Source organism: Macaca fascicularis, chromosome Y, assembly GCF_037993035.2.
Source record: "Macaca fascicularis isolate 582-1 chromosome Y, T2T-MFA8v1.1".
NCBI lineage: Eukaryota > Metazoa > Chordata > Mammalia > Primates > Cercopithecidae > Macaca > Macaca fascicularis.
The window spans coordinates 10,879,113-10,901,489 of NC_132903.1; the positions used below are offsets into that span (position 1 = coordinate 10,879,113).

The following is a 22,377-nucleotide window of genomic DNA, read 5'->3' on the forward strand; positions in this document are numbered from 1 at the left end:
CCACCATTTTTCTATTCAGGATAAATTTGGTCATGACTTTGTCACAAATAGATCTTATTATTTTGAAATATGTTCCAACAATATCTAGTTTATTGAGAGTTTTTAGCATTAATGTGTGTTGAATTTTATCGAAGGCCATATCTTCATCTATTGAGATAATCGTGTATTTTTGCCATTGGTTCTGGTTATGTGATAGATTATATTTATTGACCTGTGTATGTTGAACCATTCTTGCTCCCAGGAATAATGCCATCTTGATCATGGTGGATGTGCTTTTTAATGTGCTTCTTAATTTGTTTTGCCAGTATTTTACTGAGATTTTTTGCATCAAAGTTCATCAGGGATATTGGCCTGAAATTTTGTTTTTTGTGTTTCTGCCAGGTTTTGGTATTAGGATAGTGCTAGCCTCATAAAATGAGTTAGAGATTAGCCATTCTTTTTCTATTATTTGAGGCAGTTTCATTAGGAATAGTACCAGCTCATTTGGGTAACTCTGGTAGAATTTGGTTGAGTCTATCTGGTCTTGGACTTTTCTTGGTTCGTAGGCTTTTAATTACTGCCTCAACTTCAGAACTTGTTATTCAACAATCATGCCAGAGTGTGCCCTGGCCAGAAACTCAATAACCATGGGTAATGCGGGGGTTCTCATTGTTATCCCCAGCAAGACTCACATACGTGTTTTTAGTCTGGCAGCCCATGCTAACTGTACTAGGCTGAGGAATGCCTATTTATTTATTTATTTATTTATTTATATAGAGGCTAAGCATGCCTCAGAATGATAGAACAGGTTTTGAGCTTGCTCCCATACTCACCACTCTGACGAAGGCTGAACCTTGGATTCATGGCCCATGCAACAAAATGATACTCTGATGAGTGGAGGAACACCAGGGCTCTTTTCTCATGCTAATTGGATAAAACAACACAGATACAAGTGGAGTGGTTTTAAGGAGCAGAGAGTTTAGTAGGTAAGAAAGAAGGGAGAAGAAGGAAGAAGCTTCCCCATAAAGAGACAGATGGAGTAGGGCTCCAAAGCCAAGAGAGGAAACCACAAATGAGGTGGAAATCTGGCAATTATATGAGGAGGCTGGGGGAGGTGTGTGTGATTGGCATGGGCTCAGGGGATTCGTTTAACCAGGCATGTCACTCACACAGTCCATGAAAAAAACTATCCATAACGTTAACTCTAACCCTCCCACCCTAGTCTTCTAATATGCAGATGCAGGGTGCCATGATGTTCTGCAAACATGGGGAAACAAGGAGACAGCCATGTTGCCTGCAACATGTTGGGGCAAGGTCAAGGAGAAGAGGGCAGGAATTACCATGTTTGTGTGGACCCAGTTTCTAATGGCTGGCATTTGCCTATCAAAATTTCCCTGCCCAGCTGTTAGAGCTGGGGTCTTCCTGCTAGACAAGAAACATTTCTGGAGATGCTTCAAAAGAGACAAAAATATTCCAAGGACTTTTTTCCTCTCTATCTGTTTAAAATAATGTCTTAATTACTTTTATAACAATTATACCTCCATATTATTGCTGTGTATTATTTGCTTTTTCAAAAAAATTATGCCATATGTAAATTTTCAATTTTTATGAAGTTAGATTGATAAATATCCCTATTCTTTTCATGTTTTGTAGCACACTTGGGAAGGCCTTTTCTCAGATTTATTCTTAAAAGCTATGACTGGATGCAATGGGATCATGCTTCTGATCCCAGCACTTTGGGAGGCCCAGATAGAAGAATTACTTTAAGCCGTGAGTTTTAGACCATCCTGGGTGAAAAAGCAAGACCCTGCATCCACAAAAAATTAAGTTAGTAGCACATGGTGTATGGTGGTGCATGCCTCTAGCACCAGCTACTTGGGAGACTGACGGGAGGATTGCTTGAGCCCTTGAGTTCAAGGCTGCAGTGAGCCATGATTACACGACTGCACTCCAGTCTTTGCGACAGGGCAAGACTCTAACAAAAGAAAACAGAAAGATATATGATGTAAAAAATGACAATGTCATAAAAATATGATTGTGTAAACAGTGACTGAGCAGTAGCTGAATCTCTGAAACAAAACTATATGCATTGTGTTTTTAGGATATCTTAGGCATTTTAAAAAATAATTGGCAGAATATCATCAAGCTAAAGAAAGATGTAACATGGAAAGTCAGACAAATATGACATTTATCAGAGATTCTCTAGGTAATTATAGCCTTCTTTCTTAATTTCAGTTCTGCTGTTCTCATTTTGAATGAAGGAAGTTACCTGATTTACCACGTTGTGTGGTTGCTCCTTGAACTGAAGGGATGTATCCTGCAAACAACAAAGGAATTTTCTTCTTCTGGAGTCATCTTGCGGGGCCCAGGAAGTGCTCTCCAATGTCATTTCCTAACCTCATGAATGCCATGGCTACTTTAGCCAAAGCATGCAGGGATTCGAAGGCCCATATTCTTCTTTACTTTTTGAGTTTCACATCTATTAATTGGGTTGTTCTTCTTCATGTCTTGTCTTAACTTTACAGTCACCAAGATAGAAGATTATAGACTGTGTGCTTTACAAAGAACTGGGGAAGACTTTAACTCATCACTTCATTTCATAGTTGAGGATATCGAGGTTTTCAGAGGGAGAGCAACTTGGAAAGAGTCAGTCTGCATCAGAACAAAGAGTGGAGTCCAGATTCTCCCATTCGTGATCTAAGAGCTTTCTGTACTCTTCAGCCGGTCTATAATACAATCCTGTCCTTCAGTTTTGTGCTCAGTAGAGATTGGAAACAGCTGTTTCAAATGATGTGATGAATGGATTTCCTGGCCTTCCTTACTCTTAAATAGTAACAGCACCATATAAGAAGATAAGTTCATAATTTGTAAAATGATTATATGGCTATGCCTTTAATTAACTATAGGTTTAATTCCATTAGAAACATATTACTTGCTAATTATCAAGCAGTGCTGTCAAATTTGTGAGCCACATATATAACCTTAAGTTTTCTTGTAGCCATGTTGAAAACAGTGAAAAGTCACAGGTGAAATTTACTTTAGTAATATATTTAACACAATATATCAAAAATATTATTTCAATATGTATTCAATATAAAAACACTAATGAGGTATTTCACATTTATTTTTTGCACTATGTCTTTGAAGTCGCATGTGTGTTTTAGATTTAAAGCACATCTCAGTTCAGATACGTCACCTTTGAAGTATCAATGGTGTAGGCTGGGCGCGGTGGCTCACGCCTGTAATCCCAGCACTTTGGGAGGCCGAGGCAGGCAGATCATGAGGTCAGGAGATCAAGACCATCCTGGCTAACACAGTGAAACCCCGTCTCTACTAAAGAATACAAAAAATTAGCCGGGTGTAGTGGTGAGCGCCTGTAGTCCCAGCTACTCGGGAGGCTGAGACAGAAGGGCGTGAACCCAGGAGGCGGAGGTTGTAGTAAGCCGTGATTGTGCCACTGCACCCCAGCCTGGGCGACAGACCAAGACTCCGTCTCAAAAAAACAAAACAAAACAGAAAAACAAGTATCAATGGTGTCATGTGGCTGGAGGGACAGCGTTTAGGAAATACAGAAAATTAGGTGGAAAAACATGTCTAAAGTCATGTCTACCAGAAACAAACACTATCAATGTTATAATCTACTTTTGCCAGCCTTTCCCCACCTGTTCATACTTTTTTGGGGTGTGTTATACACGGTCAAGATTGTACTCTGAGTTCAGATTTGCACTCTGCTGTGTGGTTGATTTTGATCCATAGTTGGGCTGAGGGCCACTGGACTAATGGAAGAAAGAGTCATGGTTATACTGTTATGTAGTCACTTATTCAGCTATATTGGTATTTATTCTTTATTTGTAAAGTGAGGGAGTTGAAGTACATGATCTTTGATTTTTCTAAAGGTATTATTTTGAATCTGAATTCAGCTTTAACCAAAGTCCAATAAAGAGCTCTCTTCCTTAACACTTAGCAAGTAGGAAGAGACTCCAGTATTTTTTGACTTAAACTATACTGTTGGATTTCTTTTTCCTTCAACAATTTATTATGAACATATTTAAACATACAGAAAAGTTGAAACAATTATAGTGAACCCTTGTATACCTACCACTTAGATTCCACTATTACATTTGTATTATACTTGCTTCATCATTTTTATCTGTCCATCCTTTCCTTCATCTTACTTTTTTTGTGTATTTCTATGTAAATTGCAATCACCCGTGCTTTACCCTATATATATGCTTTACTTTTGAAGCAGAGGTCTGTCCTCTTACACATCTGTCCATGTTTCTATGTCCTAATTTGGCATGCTATTTTTTAATAGCTCAGAAGCTTCAGCTTACTGATGATCAGTTTACTGATGATTACCCTCAGTATATCAAGTGTGAGTCTTTAGAAATAAATCTAAATGAATAAAAGAAATAGAAGACAAATTTTGGGCAGAAATGTGTCAAAAGGTAAGCTTTATCTTGTTACTGTTAACAAGAGGGATGTTTCTGTTTGTCTTCTAAAGCCTGAATCTTAGGTATATCAAAAAATATCTAGACATTTTAATAAAAAATGGGATACTCTACTGCTGTGCATATTATTTTTATTTCCGATGACATTTGTTTATGCCTTTTGAATAAGTCTTACAAATACAGTGGATGAGATACAACTAAAAATAAAATAAATGTAACATATTTGGACAGAGCATTAATGTTGAACCTAGCTGGAAAGAGAGAATTTATTACTGTCCTTATAGTATGATACTTGGAATTTTTAAATTTTTGTGATCAATTTGCAGTTGAAGTTTTGTAAAGATGCTGAGAGAGCAAAAATTAAAATGAAAGCAAAAAGAAAGTATGAGAAGGAATCAGCTGTGTTTCAAAATGATATTGAGAAAGCCTGTCAAGAAAAATCTGAAGCCCTCACTCTTCAGAAAAAGAGTATCAATGAGAGAATTCAAAAGCACCAAGAGGTGATATTTACAACTATTGTGTGGCTATTTTCTGCAGCTATAAGTAGGTTGGCTTAAGATCCAGGAATGAGATGGTACAATTGTTGAAACAAGGATCCAGAATAGTAAAAGGGACCGGGGCCAAGAGTGCAGATAGAAGGAAGAATGAGCCTTGAAAAGGATACACAGATTTTCTTTCTCTGAGACTAGTGGAAAGGCAAAAAATTGCAAAGGTGAACAGTCAAGTTGGGATTATGAGAAACACACCCTAAATAAGCTCCATCTTCTCAGGCAGATTTGAGGGTTAGATCATGGGTTTTAGCAGCAGCTTGGAGATGCAGAGTAGCTCATGTGGCTGAGGGAAGAATATCTTTTTAAAGCAAAGAGGACTAAACACTTGTATTGAGGGCTTACCTGTGGTTGGGGGAGCCTGGAATTGACAGACCAAACCATGTGCTTGTAGGTGAGTTTTCGATTCTAACTCTGGGGAGGAATTTTAAGTCTCTCTCTCTTCTGCCCCTTTCAGTGATGGTGGAAGGATGGATGTGCTTGGGGAGTGAAGTTTGCAGAGCATAATTTATTTTATTTAACAAAGGCAGCCTACTTAATTGAAGATTCTGATACTCTCTTGGGTAGTGAAGGGAATCAGAAGATAGGGCAGGTGACTGCTAATCTAAGGGGAAATGGAGGGTTCAGTGACAGTCTCAGTAACCAAGGACTAGATCTGGAGAGATAACCTGCCAATGTGGCAGGTGGAAATGTGGCAGAATAAGGATGGTCCAAGAGTACAGAATTGCAGGATGAGGTTTCAGGTGCAACCTGGAAACCAAGCGCAGTTTGCTGCCATTGGATGAAGCCATGGAAATAAGGAAGGATGAAATTCCCTGTGGTGAAGGAGTCACCAGGGCTGCAAGGGTCATCCATGTGGTTGTTTGATCTAGTCACTGGGAAAGTAGCTGGACAAGGGATGGTGAAGATGAGGAGTGGCAGGGAGTTGGTGTTGTCAAGTGGGATTGGATCTATTTCTGTAAAATATCATATATTTTTTCCATGGGTGTGTCTTAAACCAGACTGGATTTACAGTACATTCAACCTACATCCAGAACTGCTGCTGCCAGATATTAAAAGTAGGAAGGCTTCCCCCTAGCATCCACACTTGCTCGGGTCTTCTTAATGAGACCTAAGTATTTTAATGCTAAGGGCACCCATTCTAAAATTTTGTATAGCATTTCTGGGAATTCGGCTTGCTTCAGCTATAAATATGAATTTTGAAAGCACCGATCTTTGCGCTGATTGGATTGTGTTGAGATGAATAACTTCATCAACAAGATAGGTGACTTACCAGATTCCTATTTATTTAACTCAGAGTATCTGAAGGCTTTGAGGAAGATTGCCATTCTCATAAAAAGCGTCATGTCTGTATTCCCTCACCTGGAATGTCAATCTTCTTTTCTCCCCAGTGAAACCATACTGCCTTTCAAGCCACAGCTTGGATGTCACCCCGGTGATGCCTTCCCTGACTCCCAGTGAGCAACCCATTTAGGCCTCATTCCAGTGTGCAGTCTTTATTTACCTTAGTTATAAAATCATCATATCTTATTGTGATTGTTTCTTCCTAAATATATTGTGAGGTATTTAGAGACGATGACTGTATTTATCTACCTTTTACATACAGTTCACAGTATGCTGCTTAACATGTGATTGATAGTAAATTCTTGCACCGTGAAGACATAAATGGAAGGATGGCCCATTTGTTTAGGCATTCATATGAGCTTGCTAACTCTGAGTCAGAATGATACATGAATAAACCGAAACATTCAGACAGCATCGGCACTAAAAAACATGGGGATTTTATTCTTTTGCAGCTTTATTTCTGAGTGTACACTTGGATTAATTTTCCTTCCTGAAGAATTTACAAAATTTTAGGTAAGGAGGCCAGGAGTGATAGCTCATGCCTGTGGTCTCAGCACTTTGAGAGGCCATGGAGGCATATCAGTTGAATCCAGAGTTTCAAGACCAGTCTGAGAAGCATGGAAAAATCCCATCTCTACAAAAAATGAAAATATCCCCGGACTTGGTGGTATATGCCTGTAGTCCCAGCTATTCAGCAGGATCCCTTGAACCCAAAAGGCAGAAGTTGCAGCAAGCTGAGATCATACCAGTGCACTCCAGCCTGGGCAACTGATCAGGACTTTGCCTAAAAAAATTCTTTTTTTCAGATAAACCCTGAGAGATGTTAAAGTACTAAGTAGCATACATTACATAAGGGATGTAATGAATATTTGGAAATGCACTTTAACAATAATTGAGAAAGTCAATTTTTGCACAGCTAGAGTATCTAGTTGAATAAAATCGAAACCTTGCCTCTAAAAAGGTTATAAAAATTCCAGCTCAAAGCCATTTTTTTTTTTTGAGATGGAGTCTTACTCAGTCACCCAGGCTGAAGTGCAGTGGCAACATCTCAGCTCACCACAACCTCCACCTCCTAGGTTCAAGTGATGATCCTGCCTCAGCCTTTCAAGTAGCAGGGATTACAGGTGCCCACCACTATGTCCAAAAAACTAATTTTTGTATTTTTATTAGAGATGTGATTTCACCATGTTGGCCAGGCTGTTCTTGAACTCCTGACCTCAGGTTATCTGCCTACCTTGTCTTCCCAAAGTGCTGGGATTACAAGTGTGAGCCACTGCAACCAGGCCAGTTGAATTCTCTTAAAGGTGAAATTGTTATCCTCAATATCTGTACTTTGCTTTTTGGAATTTAGGAAGCAGTTTATTTATTTAAATTGGTGTTGCTTTCATTAGCCTGCTTGCTAAAAATTAATTCTTTTCTATACAAATTGAAACAAAAGAAATTTATGCTGAAAGGCAACTTGTACTAAAAGATATGGATTTACTAAGAGAAAAAAAAGCAGAGCTGAACAGAGTTGAAGCTGTTGAACTGTAAGTAATGCATGCTTATTTTGGATATTCAGAACCAGATTGAAAAGAATTACTAAATATGTATAAATATTCCAATGCTTATTGCCACATAGTGTTCTTGTTTATAAACGTGATATCACCTAGCATTAGAAAGTGCAAGTTAAGAGGAACAAACACTAGAGATTTGCTTTTGAAATATTAAATGTTAAGATGAAAAGCAGAATGAGATGGTATAACCAGGCAATAGGAAGACCAGACAGATAATTTGGAGAGACTAAAAATACTTGACGAGATCTTATGTTTTGCAGCTAACTTCAGTCCTTGAGGTCTGATAGTTTTGTGTGTTTATGTATAGTAACTGAATTCCATATATCCAGGCCTGTACCTTTTACCAGCCCTGTGCTGCAAAAACTAAGTATAGTGGTCTGATTTTACTTTCACTGGATGAAACTATTTCTCTTGTGTATTCACTTTTCTAAATACTCACAAAAGTTTCATCCTTTGGATCTTACCTGGGATTGATAGCAAGCTCACCTGTCTATAATTTGTGCAATAAGCCTTCTTTTCCATTGGAAATATGCTGTTAATCACACCCATAGATACTTCAGGAACCTTAGTTCATTAAGGAAATTTTCTCCATGTTTTTTAATGTTGTTTTCTAACTTTTATAGGTTTGATTTGTTTGATTGCAACTCTCTGCCTACATTACTCTCTTTTGGGCAATAATGAAAAAGTTGAATTGATCAAGAAACATGGGAAAAAAGGAACAACATTTGGGCAGAGAGAGTTCATTACTTACTTACCTGCATTTTCTCTACTCCTGTTTCCTGTCTCTCAGCATATAAACTGAATAAATGTACTTTACTTTTCCATGGCTTTCCAGATTACCAACAGAGGGAGCTAATACCTAGAACCTTGAACTGTTCTTAGACTGGTCAGTGTTTTATAGCACTTCTCAGGATGGCTGAATTTCAGTACCTGTGAACCCACCTCCCTGGCTTGGTAACTGGTACTATGATGGATCTGAAGTCTCATTATGAAGACCATTCTATTCTTATTTGGAAGCCCAGATTGATCCATTTATTTTTTGCCCTCTATTTTGGTACTTTTTAAATATTCAGACAATAGTTTTTGTTTTGTAGGAGTTTTTGTTTGTTTCTTTATGTTTGTTTTTGTTTTAAGAGACAAGGTCTTGCTTTGCTGTTCATGCTGGTCTGAATATCCTGGGTTCAGGTGATCCCCCTACCTCAGCCTTCTGAAAAGCTGGGATTATAATTGCAGGCAACCACACTTTGCTACATCTGATACATTATTAAATGACAAAAACAAATATTCTAACTTAAATATTGTTGGGCTAATTAATTGCATCCTGCAGTTAGAAACATTGTTATAAAAAATCAAGTACGTAACTACACTTTTGTCACTTTGTAACTAATAGGATTATTCTTTCATCCCAGAAATGATTTTAGCCATTTATCACCTGCAACCATTGTTTACGTGTTAATTATCTTCTATGTGAAACCATCTCTATTTTGAGTCTCTCACACTCCCCTCAGTCAGATATCACAGCCTCCTGGTTTTGGTTGCTTCCATGCACTGTAATTAGATCCATCCATAAATTACACTGAAGACTTCCGGCTCTTTCCTTTTGCTTCCCAGTAGTAATAATCATGTAACAGTGCTGGTCTGTTAAATTAAAAACACTTGATGATTTTCATAAATTTGTTACATCAGCTATTGTAGTTTATTTAATTTTAATATTTTTGCTAATTTCAGGACGCAGAAGCTCCAGGAAGAAAAACACAGAAGCGTGATTGAGGCACTTAGGAGACGGGAGCAGAATCTAAAGAGTCTTGAGGAGACCTATGACAAAAAGTTCAAGAATGAACTGCTAAAGTAATTGTTTGGCACTTTTAAAGAAGTACTATGTTTACATTAAGTTGGCAGAAACATAACAAAAACTGAAAAATCACATGTCTATGATTAACATCCTATGCAAATTTTAGTGTTTGAAATTTATCAATAGCCAATACTTTTCTGCATTTGAGTTAGGGTAGTTTTTAAAAGAAGGTATTGAAAAGGACATCCTCCACTATTCTTACTCATAGGTTCTGTAACATTTATTAGGGACTTGATTTGCTTTAATTTTCAGGGCACCTTGTGACTTGCTCAATTTGCATACATGATAAGCTGTACAATTTGAATTACAATCACATTTAGTGATGTTTTCCTCTACTCCACTTATACTGCCACAAAGTTAGGAATATTTAACAATACATACATTATACTTAGTGGTCATAGTATTTGTCAGTAAACATGTGGCTTTTATTCCTTCATGATTCTGCAAACCTGGAATCAAAAGAAAGAAACTAAAATGAACTATGAAACAACTCAACTTCAGTTCCTCTGGGGATTTATTTGGCCTCTGTTTATTGCCTTCTTCCTAATTTGTCATTGACATTATCTTACATAATACTTGTGAAGTTTTCCTGAGGTTATTCTCTAAACAAATTCTATTTCTAAAATATACAGCAGCTCTTGCATCAATTTTGAAATGATGTATTTTACCCATACCTTCTATGTCGATTCCTGTACTAAAACAGCTAACATAGAAGTTAACTGTAGTGATTGAATTTTTAAGAATAAATAAATTAAAGTACATATGTTAATTTTATATAGTTATGGAGCTAGTAAACTATTTGCTATCATTGTGACAGCTTCCTCAGCCTGCATAGTGTCTGTCTGGCTTTAGGAATCCTCATATGATTTTTGGCAAGTGTTGGAGTTTAAAAGTTATTCATCGGAGGAGTGTTTCCCTTTCCTTTTGGAGCCAAAAGGGCACCTTCTAACAGCTGGGTAAGAAAAGTGAAACTGTGAAAATATGCCTTTGGGTATTGCTAATCCAAATATAATAATTGGTACTTGTCTGTCTGGACTGTTCTTAGTCCCTGGGCACAAATGTTCTAATGTTTATTGTGTGTGGGCAGATAGAACAGGTGGATTGGAAATGGTTGTCTAATTATCTTTTGGGATTAAGTCTGTTATGGGCTGGGTAAATTTATTTTATTTGCTCCTTGTGTCAGTTGATACCAACTGAAAAGTGATGCTTTCAGTAACCTTGTGACAACACGACCCTTCATTTTGTGTGATTTAGCTTTATAGGATGCAGGCAGGGTTTTACTGGACATTTTATGTTCAGAAGTCATATCCTTGTCTTTAGTATTGAAAGGCTTTGAAGTTTACACAATGACATGTTCAGTGCGCTCAGGTACACCTTTGACAAAGATAAGCTACAATGGCTTTTCCGGAAAGATAACTGAGAAACTTATATTAGTATCCACTTGAACTAAAGGAGGACCACGTCATTAGAATTAATCAACTAATTGAAGATGAAAAGAAGAATAAAAGTGATGATTGGGCAGGGAATGAAGCTGTATTTTTCAGTTCTGCTGTAGTTTATTAGCTTCCAAGTTGGGTCTGTTCTATATCCTAAAAGATATACTGCATTGTTCTTATAAAATTACACTTTTTTGTAATTTTAATTATATAAAATTTAAAAAACCCATTGTCTTCACAGCCTTTTGAAAGACCTTCATGTTTAATATTTTGTATATTCACAAAGGCCAGTGATTGATCATGGATATTTTAGTCTAATTTATTTCAATATATTTTCATAAATATATAATTGTTAGAAAGTTGGCAGCAAGTTATTGCAGACTGGTACATATTAGTCATAATCATGAGATACCTTATTCTTCACATATGGAAAATTTTAACTTCTCTTTCCCATGTGACCTAGTTTTCTGTTTTGTTGGCCTCTAATATATTTTTATATTTATACTTTATATTTTTTGCAATTTTTTACTTGCTATATAACTTCATGAACTCTTGTATACATTGGCCTGAGAGTATGGAAGTTGAGTAATTCATTTTTCTTCAGTTATTTTACATTTCAGCATATTTCTCAGAAATTGTGTGTAATAAGATATGGGGTTTTGGTAGAAATTTCAGATAGATTTTTGGGATTAATCACATCATGTATATAACAAATTATGTTCATATGATATATCTACATAGACTGGTGTTAGAAGGAGTGAAAATAAAAAAATAACTACAATACAATAACAGTATTATCTGTTACACTAGAGTAACAGATCTTTGTCTCCAAGGAAGTTAAAAGCTATGGGTATTAGGGTGGCATGCTCTGGGAAGATGGAGAAATTCTGGTTAGCATGTATAGCAGGTGGAATTTTAATGCATACATGACAGTTAGAGCTTTACAAACCCTGTTGAGTAACAAGGTTTATTTCTTACTTGCCTGCAAAAGTTTTGGCCCCTACATATGCTATTTTGAATTATAAAATAATGGTTATTAGGTCTGACATACAGGCCATGAATATTAATTTTTTTTTATTCACTAAGAAAACATAGTGTTTAACTGTGTTTTTCTTTCAGGAAAAGCTGTTCATTTGCAAGTGGAGCTCATAGCTATTAATTCAAAAATGGTGGAACTCAATCAATCTGTAAGTCACATGAAACAACATGAGATAATTGTTAAACACATTGTTCTAAAAAATAAATTTTAAGCAATATATGAAATTTTAGTCATACACAATTTATCCTGAATCTTCCTTTTGAGATGTTTGAATTATCATTTATATGGCTAAGAGAGTGATGACTGGACTTAACTCAGTAGAGGGAGATGGCTGAAGTTAACTCAGTAGTTCTTCATTTCAATCACTCTCACACAGGAAATTGTAGATAGTGCTTTGGATCCTGGCATCCTGCTTGAATACTGTCTGTGTGTCCAATTGCTTGTGTGTCTTTCAGCAGGTTCTGATAATACAGGTTCCTGAGCTTTAAATTCTAGAATATTTTCCACATTATAGGGTTGTTGAAGGAATTCAGTGAGCTAACTTACATGCCTAGTTCATAGCATGTGGCCAATACTATTAGTTCCTACATCAGCCTGTTCACTCCTTCCATCAGTCACAGGTAAACATTTCTGTAATTACATTGTTATCTCACAGATTGAAACAAAATGACATGCATGTTTCACATACCATTGCTTCTTTACTTTTCATTTGTGTGCTCACTGTCTGAAGGATGAAGCCAGAACTTTAGGTACTTACAACATATTTTGTATATAAACTTATTTTTGCAACTTTTACTTATGTAAGAACTTTGCAGGCTTTCACGATCAACTATGAGATACACTATACTAACAAAATGGAAGCACTTCATAACAAGTCAAAACTTTTTTTTTTCCCCTGAGGAAGAGTCTTATTCTGTCACCCAGGCCGGAGTGCACCAGCATGATCTCGGCTCCCTGCAACTTTCACCTCCTGGGTTCAAGTAATTCTTGTGTCTCAGTCTCCCAAGTAGCTGGGATTACAGCCTTATGTCACCATGCCTGGCAATTTTTGTGTTTTGGTTTTTTCCCCCCCCCAAGACAGTCTAATTGTGTCACCCAGGCTGGCTGGAGTGTAATGGCATGATCTCAGCTCACTGCAAATTCTACCTTCTGGTTTCAAGAAATTCTCTTGCTTCAGCTTTCCAAGTAGCTGGGATCACAGCTGCAACCATGCCTGGCTAACTTTTGTATTTTTAGTAAAGATGGGATTTCATTATGTTGGCAGGCTGCTCTCAAATATCTGACCTTAATTGATTCACCTGCCCCTGTCTTCCCAAGTGCTAGAATTACAGGCAAGAGCCACCACATCCAGCTATATTTTTTGGCAGAGATGGGGTTTTACCATGTTGCCCAGGCTAGTCTCTAACTCCTGAGCTCAAGCAATTCTCCTGCCGCAGCCTCTCAAAATGCGGGGATTACAGGTGTTAGTTACCATGCCTGGCCACTTTTATCTTACCTTTTTATATTTAAAGAGCAGATATTGCAATGACTTGTGATTGTTGTTGGGTTCTTGGTTGTCTCTGGAAAATGGGGCAGTAATCTTAGAATGACTTCCTTCATATGATATGGTATGTAAAATATCCTCTACCCCAACTCTAAGGCAGAAGATAATTTACATTAGAGTAGTTAGGGTCTTACTGCAGAGATTCAGACATCTGTTTAGTAACCTCAATTAAATCATGACACTGCTTAAAGGAGCCTCCAAGCCTTCACTTTTGCAGCACTATAAAGTCGTCATTCAAATGTAAATTATCCTTTCTTAATTTCAGGTTGAGTTAGAGCCTGTCAATTCCCAGTCCTTGGCAGTAACAAAACCAGACCATATGCAGAATGAAAAGATTAAAGAGATGAATGATTATTCACTACTAAAAGAGAGACACTGGAGCTTCTGTCACAAAATAAATTACATAAATGACAACTGGAAGAGAGTAGAAATGGAAACTTGCATCTCCTAAACCTTATGTCTTTTTGTTTCTGATTTGCGTGTTTTAGTAATTCTTATTAGATCAATATTATAAAACTATGCTTTGTACTTGTAACAGGAGGGTAAAATTTGGAAGATTTATAATATTGAGATTCTTGGATTAACTCTACAAATATGCCTCTAGGTGCTATCAAGGTATCCCTTGCCTCTACCTGCTGATTGTGTTGGGCCACTGGGGACATCAGCCTCTACAAACAGTGGCCAAGACCGGCCTCTGCACCTCACAGCCAGGTAAAGTCATAATGCCTGTGATGACCTCTTCCCACTGCTCCATACCACCTGTCTCTCTGCAGTGCTGAAAATTCCTACCTCATCTGACCCTCCATGCCCAAGTCGAGCTAACAGAGTGGCCCTGTTACTATCCCAGGGAACTTCAACATCCTTTGTGAGTACGCTGAATGTCACCATTTTTTTTTTATTTTTATATATAAATATTTAATATGCATATATTTAAAGCTAGGATACATTTTCTACTTTTTTCTATGTGAGCTTTTAAACATGAAGTACCTCTTTTGTGTCTCTTACTCATATATACTATATAATTTTAATATTTATGTGCCAAAGTCCTGGACAAAGACTTAAAATTCAGTAGTACAGAAAACTAGTACTAAAAATATATTTTAGTCTATGTACAAAGTCAAAATATATCACATTCTTTTTAGAGATCAAGAAAATAATATTAGATCAAATAAAGTTGCTCCATTACACACTGTGGGGTGTTATACATCTGGATTGAAAAATGTTATATAGGAGTCATAGGATTTATGGTATATGCTATTTTGTTAAACATATTGGTATTCTACTCTCATGTGCTCAATAAACATACTTATCTTCAAATGTACAAATGAATTACATATCCATAACATCAAATATTATATATATGCACCTACAAAATGTAAACAATAACAACAAAAGAAAAATACCCCAAAATAGTGCTAATATATTTGAAAATTCTAGTTCAACTGAAACTTATCGTGGATTTAACAAAACCAGAAACATGTTTTATTTTGGAAGTTTGCATGAATTAAATATGCAAGATATGTATGTTGAAAACATGTGAGTTTGTAATTGGATCTTTCTTGAGGCAGTTCAGACATGCACAATGGACATGGCTTTTGCTCCTGCAATTACTTTAAAATTAATGGGGAAATGAGAGCATCTAGTATGCTATTGAACTTGTCATATACATGTTTTTTTATTTTTCTGTTATTTGTATTTATTATTATTATTATTATACTTTAAGTTCTAGGGTACATGTGCATAAAGTGCAGGTTTGTTACATATGTATACTTGTGCCATGTTGGTGTGCTGCACCCATCAACTCGTCAGCAACCATCAACTCGTGATTTACATCAGATACAACCCCAATGCAATCCCTCCCCCGTCTCCCCTCCCCATAATAGGCCCCAGTGTGTGATGTTCCCCTTCCCCAGTCCAAGTCATCTCATTGTTCAGTTCCCACCTATGAGTAAGAACATGCGGTGTTTTGTTTTCTGTTCTTGCTATAGTTTGCTGAGAATGATGGTTTCCAGCTGCATCCATGTCCATACAAAGGACACAAACTCATCCTTTTTTTAGCTGCATAGTATTCCATGGTGTATATGTGCCACATTTTCTTAATCCAGTCTGTCACTGATGGACATTTGGGTTGATTCCAAGTCTTTGCTATTGTGAATTGTGCCACAATAAACATACATGAGCATGTGTCTTCATAGCATCATGCTTTATAATCCTTTGGGTTTATAATAGGATGGCTGGGTAATACGGTACTTCTAGTTCTAGATCCTTGAGGAATCACCACACGGTTTTCCACGATGCTTGAACTAGTTTACAGTCCCACCAACGTGTAAAAGTGTTCCTATTTCTCCACATCCTCTCCAGCACCTGTTGTTGCCTGACTTTTTAATGATTGCCATTCTAACTGGTGTGAGATGGTATCTCATTGTGGTGTTGATAAAACCACAATCTTTACATCCCTTGTAAGTTGGATTCCTAGGTATTTTATTCTTTTTGAAGCAATTGTGAATGGAAGTTCATTCATGATTTGGCTCTCTGTTTGTCTGTTATTTGTGTATAAGAATGCTTGTGATTTTTGCACATTGATTTTGTGTCCTGAGACTTTGCTGAAGTTGCTTATCAGCTTAAGGAGATTTTGGGCTGAGACAATGGGGTTTTCTAAATGTACAATCATGTCATCTGGAAACAGGGACAATTTGACTTATTCTTTTCCTAACTGAATGCCCTTTATTTCTTTCTCTTGACAGATTGCCCTAGCCACAACTTCCAACACTATGTTGAATAGGAGTGATGAGAGAGGGCATCCCTGTCTTGTGCCAGTTTTCCAAGGGAATGCTTCCAGTTTTTGCCCATTCAGTATGATATTGGCTGTGGGTTTGTCATAAATAGCTCTTATGATTTTGAGATACGTTCCATCAATACTGACTTTATTGAGCGTTTTTAGCATGAAGGGCTGTTGAATTTTGTCGAAGGCCTTTTCTGCATCTGCTGAGATAATCATGTGGTTTTTGTCTTTGGTTCTGTTTATATGTTGGATTATGTTTATTGATTTGCGTATATTGAACCAGCCTTGCATCCCAGGGATAAAGCCCACTTGATCATGGTGCATAAGCTTTTTGATGTGCTGCTGGATCCAGTTTGCCAGTATTTTATTGAGGATTTTTGCATCAATGTTCATCAGGGATATTGGTCTAAAATTCTCTTTTTTTATTGTGTCTTTGCCAGGCTTTGGTATCAGGATGATGTTGGCCTCATAAAATGAGTTAGGGAGGATTCCCTCTTTTTCTATTGCTTGGAATAGTTTCAGAAGGAATGGTACCAGCTCCTCCTTGTACCTCTGGTAGAATTCAGCTGTGAATCCATCTGGTCCTGGACTTTTTTTGGTTCTTAGGCTATTAATTATTGCCTCAATTTCAGAGCCTGCTATTGGTCTATTCAGTGATTCAGCTTCTTCCTGGGTTAGTCTTGGGAGAGTGTAAGTGTCCAGGAAATTATCCATTTCTTCTAGATTTTCTAGTTTATTTGCATAGAGGTATTTATAGTATTCACTGATGGTAGTTTGTATTTCTGTGGGGTTGGTGGTGATATCCCCTTTATCATTTTTTATTGCGTCTATTTGATTCTTCTCTCTTTTCTTCTTTATTAGTCTTGCTAGCGGTCTGTCAATTTTGTTGCTCTTTTCAAAAAACCAACTCCTGGATTCATTGATTTTTTTGGAGGGTTTTTTGTGTCTCTGTCTCCTTCAGTTCTGCTCTGATCTTAGTTATTTCTTGCCTTCTGCAAGCTTTTCAATGTGTTTGCTCTTGCTTCTCTAGTTCTTTTAATTGCGATGTTAGAGTGTCAATTTTAGATCTTTCCAGCTTCCTCTTGTGGGCATTTAGTGCTATAAATTTCCCTCTACACACTGCTTTAAACGTGTCCCAGAGATTCTGGTATGTTGTATCTTTGTTCTCACTGGTTTCAAAGAACATCTTTATTTCTGCCTTCATTTTGTTATGTACCCAGTAGTCATTCAGGAGCAGGTTATTCAGTTTCCATGTAGTTGAGCAGTTTTGATTGAGTTGCTTAGTCCTGAGTTCCAGTTTGATTGCACTGTGGTCTGAGAGACAGTTTGTTATAATTTCTGTTCTTGTACATTTGTTGAGGAGTGCTTTACTTCCAATTATGTGGTCAATTTTGGAATAAGTGTGATGTGGTGCTGAGAAGAATGTATATTCTGTTGATTTGGGGTGGAGAGTTCTGTAGATGTCTATTAGGTCTGCTTGCTGCAGAGATGAGTTCAATTCCTGGATATCCTTGTTAACTTTCTGTCTCGTTGATCTGTCTAATGTTGACAGTGGAGTGTTGAAGTCTCCCATTATTATTGTATGGCAGTCTAAGTCTCTTTGTAAGTCTCTAAGGACTTGCTTTATGAATCTGGGTGCTCCTGTATTGGGGGTATATATATATATATATGGTGCATATAGTTAGCACTTCTTGTTGAATTGATCCCTTTACCATTATGTAATGGCCTTCTTTGTCTCTTTTGATCTTTGATGGTTTAAAGTCTGTTTTATCAGAGACTAGTATTGCAACCTCTGCTTTTTTTTGTTCTCCATTTGCTTGGTAGATCTTCCTCCATCCCTTTATTTTGAGCCTATGTATGTCTCTGCATGTGAGATGGGGGCTCCTGAATACAGCAAACTGATGGGTCTTGGCTCTTTATCCAGTTTGCCAGTCTGTGTCTTTTAATTGGAGCATTTAGTCCATTTACATTTAAGGTTAATATTGTTATGTGTGAACTTGATCCTGCCATTATGATATTAACTGGTTATTTTGCTCGTTAGTTGATGCAGTTTCTTCCTAGCCTCGATGGCCTTTACATTTTGGCATGTTTTTGCAGTGGCTGGTACCGGTTGTTCCTTTCCATGTTTAGTGCTTTCTTCAGGGTCTCTTGTAGGGCAGGCCTGGTGGTGACAAAATCTCTAAGCATTTGCTTATCTGTAAAGGATTTTATTTCTCCTTCACTTATGAAACTTAGTTTGGCTGGATATGAAATTCTGGGTTTAAAATTCTTTTCTTTAAGAATGTTGAATATTGGTCCCCACTGTCTTCTGGCTTGGAGAGTTTCTGCCGAGAGATCTGCTGTTAGTCTGCTGGGCTTCCCTTTGTGGGTAACCCGACCTTTCTCTCTGGTTGCCCTTAAGATTTTTTCCTTCATTTCAACTTTGGTGAATCTGGCAATTATGTGCCTTGGAGTTGCTTTTCTCGAGCAGTATCTTTGTGGCATTCTCTGTATTTCCTGAATTTGAATGTTGGCCTGCCCTACTAGGTTGGGGAAGTTCTCCTGGATGATATCCTGAAGAGTGTTTTCCAACTTCATTCCATTTTCCCCCTCACTTTTAGGCACCCCAATCAGACATAGATTTGGTCTTTTTACATATTCCCATACTTCTTGCAGGCTTTGTTCATTTCTTTTTCTTCTTTTTTCTTTAGATTTCCCTTCTCACTTCATTTCATTCATTTGATCCTCAATCGCTGATATTCTTTCTTCCAGTTGATCGAGTCGGTTACTGAAGCTTCTGCATTTGTCACGTATTTCTCGTGTCACGGTTTTCATCTCTGTCAGTTCGTTTATGGCCTTCTCTCCATTAATTATTCTAGTTTTCAATTCTTCCACTCTTTTTTCAAGATTTTTAGTTTCTTTGCACTGGGTACATAATTCCTCCTTTAGCTCTGAGAATTTTGATGGATCAAAGCCTTCTTCTCTCATCTTGTCAAAGTCATTCTCTGTCCAGCTTTGATCCGTTGCTGGCGATGAGCTGTGTTCCTTTGGAGGGGCAGATGTGCTCTTATGTTTTGAATTTCCAGCTTTTCTGTTTTTTCCCCATCTTTGTGGCTTTATCTGCCTCTGGTCTTTGATGATGGTGATGTACTAATGGGGTTTTGGTGTGGGTGTCCTTCCTGTTTGTTACTTTTCCTTCTAACAGTCGGGACCCTCAGCTGTAGGTCTGTTGGAGATTGCTTGAGGTCCACTCCAGACCCTGTTTGCCTGGGTATGAGCAGCAGAGGCTGCAGAAGATAGAATATTGCTGAACAGCGAGTGTACCTGTCTGATTCTTGCTTTGGAAGCGTTCTTTCAGGGGTGTACTCCACCGTGTGAGGTGTGGGGTGTCAGTCTGCCCCTAGTGGGGGATGTCTCCCAGTTAGGCTACTCACTTGAGCAGGCAGTTTGTCCGTTCTCAGATCTCAACCTCCGTGTTGGGAGATCCACTACTCTCTTCAAAGCTGTCAGACAGAGTCGTTTGCATCTGCAGAGGTTTCTGCCACTTCGTTGTTGTTGTCGTTGTTGTTTAGCTGTGCCCTGTCCCCAGAGGTGGAGTCTACAGAGACAGGCAGGCCTCCTTGAGCTGCTGTGAGCTCCACCCAGTTTGAGCTTCACAGTGGCTTTGTTTACCTATTAAGCCTCAGCAATGGCGGGCGGCCTTCCCCCAGCCTCACTGCTGCTTTGCCATTAGATTGCAGACTACTGTGCTAGCAATGAGGGAGGCTCCGTGGGCGTGAAACCCTCCCAGCCAGGTGTGGGATATAATCTCCTCGTGTGCCCATATGCTAAGACCCTTGGTAAAGCGCAGTATTGGGGTGGGAGTTACCCGATTTTCCAGGTGTTGTGTGTCTCTGTTCCCCTGGCTAGGAAAAGGGATTCCCTTCCCCCTTGCGCTTCCCAGGTGAGGCGATGCCTTGCCCTGCTTCAGCTCTCGCTGGTCGGGCTGCAGCAGCTGACCAACACTGATTGTCTGGCACTCCCTAGTGAGATGAACCCAGTACCTCAGTTGAAAATGCAGAAATCACCTGTCTTCTGTGTCATTGGCGCTGGTGCTGGAGACGAGCTGTTTCTATTCAGCCATCTTGCTCCACCCCTGAGTCGCCCTTTATTAAACAGTTCTTAGATGACTTTGACTGTGGGAGCAGTCTGCTTACTGCCTGAATCCCAACAGTGGCTGACAAAGCACAAATCATATTGGATTTTGCGGCCATAATCAACAAATAGAAAACATAGAGAGCTCCTTCTGTGCATGGTAGAGGAGAGAAACAGACTTGCAGATTAATCTAAAGATTTGAAATAGTTATTTTACTTGAACTAGGACTCCAAAGTTTGCATTAACTTGCAATTAATTCTTTTGTTTTGAAATTTAAGTGCTAGAATTACTCTGAGCTCATTTAATAGAATTAATATCATATTTATTGCATGACTACAAAGAAAAGCAACAACACTTTAAAACCCCTTTAACTGTTTTTGTTAAAAGAAATTTAAAAACCTTAAGGTTGGGCTGGGTGTGGTAGCTCATGCGTGTAATCCCAGCACTTTGGGAGTCCAAGGAGGATGGATCACCTGAGGTCAGAATTTCAAGACCAGCCTGGCCAATATGGTGGAACCCTGTCTCTACTAAAAAATACAAAAATTAGCCGGGCATTGTGGCATATGCCTGTAATCCCAGCTACTTGGGAGGCAGGAGAATCGTTGGAACCCCTGAAGCAGAGGCTGCAGTGAGCCAAGATCACACCATTGCACTACAGCCAGGCCAACAAGAGAGAAACTCTGCTTCAAAAAAAGAAAACTTAAGGTCGATAATAACTAGTTATTGCTTTTAACCTTCTTAGGCCTAGTTAAGCCATCTCTGGATGTTGGGGTCATTCAGAAAGAACTGCAGAAGGCAGAAAATGCTATAGTAACCGAGCATGAGGAGTTTGAAAACCACAGGCAAGCTCTGCAAAAACTACTGCAAGAAGAAGTGAGTATTGCTCTTTGCCAGTTCCACTATGAAACCAGTACACATTGTCAATATGTAAACTTGGCACAAGTCACTCCAGTGTAAAACAAACTTATTTTAAGATCAATCGTTACTCCTCCAAATATGCTAAAGGTATTCTTTCCCATCTGAGAAAATTCTCCAGTAAAAAAATGACTTTATATTTGTAATAGTAATAAAATGTAGAAAAAAGCAAACACACCTAAACATACAATTTTCAGAGTGCCCAATTGTACCCATTGTTATCTCTTGATTCTCACCCTGAGAAATATTACAAATATTCACTGTGTCTTCTGCCTGCATGCCCAGGAATTTTTTGATATGACTGAAAAAGATCGTGAAAAACTTGTCTGTGTGTTCTGTTTGTGTGTGTGTGTGTGTGTGTGTGTGTGTGTGTGTGTGTGTGTGTGTGTGTGTGTTTAAATATTGACCCTGTTGTTTACTGACATAAAGCTTTTTGGAATTGTTAGAACAAAAAGAGTACAAACACCATAAAAGAACTTTTCCATTTGAAGCAATCTGATTTGTTTTACATTAATTTCTTTTCAGATTGAGCATTCTGCACAGCTGAATGCCCAGATGCTAGATTACTAAATTTTTGTAGAGAGGTAAACTGTTCAGGTTGTGGATTTAAAATTGCAGCAAATTGCCCAATGACATGAAAGAAATAAGTGTAAAAATAAATGTAGATACACTTTATTCATTTATGGGGAGACTTAGTATATCATGTTAATTTTTCCCACTTTAATCTATATATTTGATGTAACTCCTATCAAAATCTCAGCAAGAATTTTTGCAGACAAACCAAACTTACTCCCTAGGATAGCTAAAACAATTTTGAA

General features: G+C 38.0%; 1 pseudogene; it reads left to right on the top strand.

Moving 5' to 3' along the window:
• The window catches only part of LOC141409586 (centriole and centriolar satellite protein OFD1-like), a 47,480-nt pseudogene that overhangs the window by 21,199 nt on the left and 3,904 nt on the right, over nt 1–22,377 (top strand).